A 5678-nucleotide genomic window follows, 5' to 3' on the forward strand; every position below is an offset into this window, starting at 1 on the left:
ATCGAACAAGCGTTTGAGCCCACGTCCCTGCTCAGTTCGCTCCCCACCCGCACGGCTCAGATGCAAGCGTGAGTCAGGCTGCAGCCTTCTGGTGGGCTCTCACCCCCATGGGGATCTTAAAAAAGAGGGAATGTGGGGTTTGAGGGTGGTCCCCTGCACGAGCTGCACCAGGCTATGTGCTCTGCAGCCCCCATTCCCAATGAAAGTCCTAAGCTAGACCTTTGCTTAAGCTGAGAATAAAAACTCTGAGCCCCAAACCACAGTGGGGTTGTTAACAAAGAGCATAGGTGGAAAGACTCGGGGCTTAGCATGCTGAAGCCTGCCCTGCGGAATCACTGGTGGTTCACAGAAGCTTTCCTGAAAACGTGCTTCCTCCTTGGTTGTCCTTCAAGTTATGCTTATTGCTCTTAGCAAAACTCTTGCTGTATTTCACTTGAGAACCTCATCATTGATCCGGTATCAAAATGAAAACTACTCTCTCCCTGATTTTCCTGCAAGTTCTGTTTCCTCATAGTGATTTGACCTAGATCATATATTTTGTACTTGGTCATAATATTTTTCAGTGGGATAGTGGCAAAAAAAATAAACCAGCGTCTTTCTCTGCTCAAAACCTGTGAGCAGCCACACAAACTAACTGGATGTGACAGTGGGAGCTCATGGTTAGTTAACAAGAACCTGATCCCCAAATCCTTTTAACGTAATGAGTGCCCAGGACAGAGCTGCACGTCCTGTAAAGCATGTTCTGTGTTCCTGGATACGTAATTTTAAGGGAGATACTTTAAAATCTGTATTGCTTGCTAAAGCTCAGAGTACTCACTCAGTGGTAGTGACCTGTCATCGGTACTTGTCCTCCCGATATGTCTGTTATCTGAAAACTTGAGCAGGGACGATGCTATGTCCTCTTTTAGGTCTCTAGCAAAAGTTTTAAATTGCTAAATCCACGCTTAGATCTTTAGGTAAATACGTCTTGTATGAAGATGACACATTAAAATGACATTTTGAGACCAGTCAGTCAACATTTAATCCCTTTAATGTGCGCTGTGCAAATTTCGCAGAAATTTCCTTGGTAGAAATGTCAAGCCAAATGTTCTACGGAAATGCAAACATTATTACATCAAAACATCACTACCTTTGTTCACCAAACGTAATTTTAACTAAAACACCTTTTCCACCAGTCTTCATCAATTGGCATTGGCAGTGGTCCTCCCCTTTTTTATCACCAGCTTTTCGATCACTATGCCTGTATTCGCTGTAAGGCTACCAGGTTTGTATCAGCCCAGGCTGCTCTGTCTAACTGCAAACAAACCAAAATAAAACCCCGCACGTGAGTATTCTTCCAGTGGTCTGAAACTTCCGCAGCATTTCCAGGCTGATGGATTGGAAAACCCATGTTACTAATTGTTGGAGACGAGTTTATCCAGACCCGCTGATTTTAAATTGCTGTAGCTTGAGCTGCTCTTATTTTACGTTCTCAGATTTGTATTGGAACAAAAAGTATTTGGAATATGTCTCTATCATCTGTTTTTCCCTCAAAACAGAACAGAAATATTTATTGAACATCCGTGTTTCTTTTGCATTCCAATTGACAAGTCAGTTCTTTCACACAGTAGGACAGTTGCCATTCTTTCATTTAAAATGCACACTAAAATCAGGCAAAACTTTATCACTCAGCACTGTTGCCTGCAGGTCTCGTGTTCGTTTGAGTTCTTAACCAGATTTATGCATCTGATTTCTTCCAATTGATGTAAATTTTGCCTTTCTTCTCATTATTTTTATGTAATTGAAATGCTTTCTATAGCTAAATTATTAGTATTTGTGTCAGTTCTCTAGTCAAGACTAGTTCTTTTAACCAGTGCAACCTTTATTTATCTATTATTATTTTTTATTTTATTTTTGATAGCTTGAGAAATTTTCTTGAGTAATTTAGAGTTATCGTTCCCAAATGGACATACTTCAGTTTCTCACTGCTTCCAGCCTTCTGAAGTTTCCCCCTAAAACATCACATATTTACATTACTGTTTCGGCCCTTACCTTCTTCATTCATGACAGATTACTAGCTTGTATCGGAGCCAGCACCACTTTGGGGTTTTACAATTAATTCTTCTTTGTCAGTGTGGATGAGGGCAGATAGAGATTTGTCTTGTTTGCATGGTTCACTTCCTGAGCTGGGATATTATTAGAACTCCTATTAGGAAGCTTGAGGTCACTTTAATATCCACAACAACCAACTTTCAGCATATTTTGCTCAGATAGATAGAAAACACACACACACCATGTCGCATCTCTTCCCCCTACACATGGCGGAGAGGTGTTTTGGTAGCCAGCTGCTTTCCGATCCGGTGGTGTGCAGTCAAAATGTGCTAGTACACGATCTTGGGTTTATGCCAAAGAAAAAAAAAAGGCATTTTCTTCTCAACCAAATTGTGCTGACAAAAGAAGAGAGTCAAAAACCAACACAGCAGCTCATGCCCGCTGAAAACCAACACTGCCAAGCTGATAGTGGTGCTCCTCACCTAAACGCCCTTAATTTGGTTCAGGTAAAACCAGGTAGATGTGTTTCAGCTGGTGGTAGGAGTCTACGTGACGGATCTGGCCCAACCATTCTCCCTGTACCACTCTGTCCAACCCTGAGGTCAATGATGACGAGTGGCAATGTTCAGCTCACGGGTGGAATTTTTCCCTGGCACCCGGCAGGATAGCTGCCCACTGCCACTGCCTGTAGCTACACGTGCAAACATTTTACCTGCAGCTGGAAGACAAGTGATCCTGTTTTAACAGGCCAGGATCGTTTTCCTCGCCTGACCTCCCTGTGACGACTGCCTTGAACGTTTCAGTCAGGCAGCCCGATGGATGCTCAAGCGTCATCACTTTGTGTTCTCCCCGTTGCTTATCACACCTGCTGCTAGTGCTACAGATAAGCAATTAAAGGTCACTTTCTCTTTGCATCCTTTGGTGTCTAAATTCATTTTATTCTCAACTTTATGGTTCTGGGCTGAATGAGTATTCATCTGCTCCCTCCTTCTCCTGTCCCTTCTGTTATTAGTCTCTCGCTCTCCGGGGAAACCAACTTGAATGGCAAGGAACCAGATATTTTTATCTGCTGCTAACCAGATGCCTCAGAGATCAGCTCTGCCGAAGTATTTTAATGAAAAATATGTTCTTGATGAAATTTGGACGGCGTGTTAACAAAGACAGATCTTAGTCCCTAGCATCACAGCAGGTGTGTTATGTGCAAACACAATCCAGTATGCTTCAAAGGGTTTAATAATGTACTCTGTGTATTTATCCCGCGCTCATCCTTCTGTTCTCTGGGTTCTTTACAATTTCTATCATGTAATCATAGAGATGATCTGTGTTTTTTAATCACTATTTTTGGACTGTATCCCCTTTTGGAAATGTTGACACAAAGGGGAGATGGGTCTAAAGCAGGCATGAAGAGGCAACACTGTGACCCGAGTTGCAGTCTTGATCTTATTTCTGGCTTTAAACTTTAAGACTAATCTCAGTTTACTCTGGCAGAAAAATGAGGACAAATGAAGCCTTTTTCATCAAGAGTAGGAAATAAAGATCACATATAACTTGTAAAATACTTTAAAATCCTTGGATCAAAGGCAGCATAGTAAGTGCAAAGTACTGCAATATGAGTAAAGCATATTGCTGCATGTTTCAGGCTCTTTCCCGCTTTGTGAATTTATTTCTCCTCTGTATTACAATGGAGGAATGACATTTTTCTCAGTGATTTATTTTTTTTAAAACGTGTTCATAGAGGAAAAAAAGCCTGGCAAAACGCTCACCAATATAAATTTTTTTCAGATGTTAAACGTAGGCAGCAAGTGAGACTTGAGTTTCAGTCCTGGAAATTCATAGGAACTTTCAGAGCAGGGAGTCATTAGCAGCATGCTTCCTCTCCTCTCAGCTTCCTTATCATCAGTGATCTCTTTATAGTATTATTTTCTTTATTAGCAAGCATGATTTATTACCAATTTCATTCAAAGCAAACCCAGAATCATGGCACATCCACTTCTACCAGTTGGTACCTTAAATGATCAATATGAAATGAGCTTCTGGCATGACCATTCCTCCCCGGTGGTACTGCCTGGAGCTGAATTCCTGCTGCCAGGCTACCTGCACAAACCAGGACCAGACACAGGGAGCTCCCCTGTGTTCAAAGAAAGGGTTGAACGATGTCATCATGGGACACAGCACAAACTGAGCAGTCCCATACTGTGTGGTGTCCTTCTGATGGTGAAATGCTGTGACCTTTCTTCATTAGACTGGCCGCACACACATGCATATTCCTTCTCATCTGAAACATCAAACAAAATTTACAGACAGCAGAAAGACTGAATTAGAAACTGAGTTTAAAAACTGCACACGTGTTAAAAAATAAAATAAAAAGGAAAGAATATTAACAATTTGGATTATTCAAATCAAAATGTTTAAAAACATCCTGAAAACTCTGTATGGCACATGAAGAATTTACTCTTTCCCTTCCAGAATATATTCCAGGCTCCTCAGCAAGTGCTGCTCTGAATGTTTTTGACAGTACTCCAGATGGCAGTCTGCCTTTGAAGCTTTAAACACCGCAGACCACAGCTAGCATATGGAAAAGATATTTACCGTGCGTTGATCAAAACGGAGTGAAAGTGAGAAGGCAGGGGGCGATGGAGCCCAACATGGGCTGCTGGCTGTAACCTGCTGCTGGGGTTCAGCGTTCAGGTGAGGCAGGGAGACTCGTATTTTATGGAAGTTTTATTTTCTTGGTCATATAGATGACAGAAGTTAGCTAGGAATGACGGCTTGGGTCGAATTTTGGACACAAAAAGTAGAAAATTACTTCCTCTTGAGTCTTTATGCTATGTCCATGCTCAATTACTGAAATGGGGAAGATTTTTTTACACAACAGTCAATGCAAGTGCCTCTTCAAATCCTTTTGTAGTTTTGCAAGTGTGAGGGGATACTACCCATAGGTATGTATTTAAGTCACAGACTACACATCCGGGAAATAAATATGATAGTGGCTTGAGATAAATGCGTAACTTTGTGTAAAAATAAATGGATTATTTTCTTTTAGAAGTCTCTCCACAAGAGGATAATTTCATTCCGCATCAGTGTGTCCTGTCATAACAGTCCCTAAACATTACTTGTGAACTCTGGATAGGAACAACACCCATCCATACGCAAACTTTGGCTGCAAACGGACACTCGAAGCAGCTGGGGCCGCTCGTCCCCGTTGGTGAGATCATTTGGTGCCTTAGTTTCACTGCTGCTGAGCAGTACCCTTTGGTGTGAGGCAACAAAACCCACGGGCCCTCAGTTCAAACCCAGAACTTTTGGAGCAGAGAGGGATGGGGCAGAAGGGGACAGATCTTACGGTGGTGCCTGGCTGCTGACAAGAAGAGGCGGCTCCCCAGAGATGGAGACAGCCGCCCAGCTACCGGCAGGGAGGCTCCTCGCCTCACACAGCCCCGTCAAAAAACGCTGCCACGAGGCCGGGCCGGGCCCTCAGCGAGGCCCGGGGCCGCCACACCCGTGCCGGGGCGGGCTGAGGGCGGCCCTCAGAGGGACGGCTCCGGCCGAGGGGAGCCTCCACAGCCCGGCAGCGGGCGGGTAGGGCCGGGCAGGGCCGGTCCGGGGCGGTGCGGGGCGGCCCCGGCAGCGCCTCGCCTCGCCTCGCC

This window comes from Cygnus olor, chromosome 1, assembly GCF_009769625.2.
Source record: "Cygnus olor isolate bCygOlo1 chromosome 1, bCygOlo1.pri.v2, whole genome shotgun sequence".
NCBI lineage: Eukaryota > Metazoa > Chordata > Aves > Anseriformes > Anatidae > Cygnus > Cygnus olor.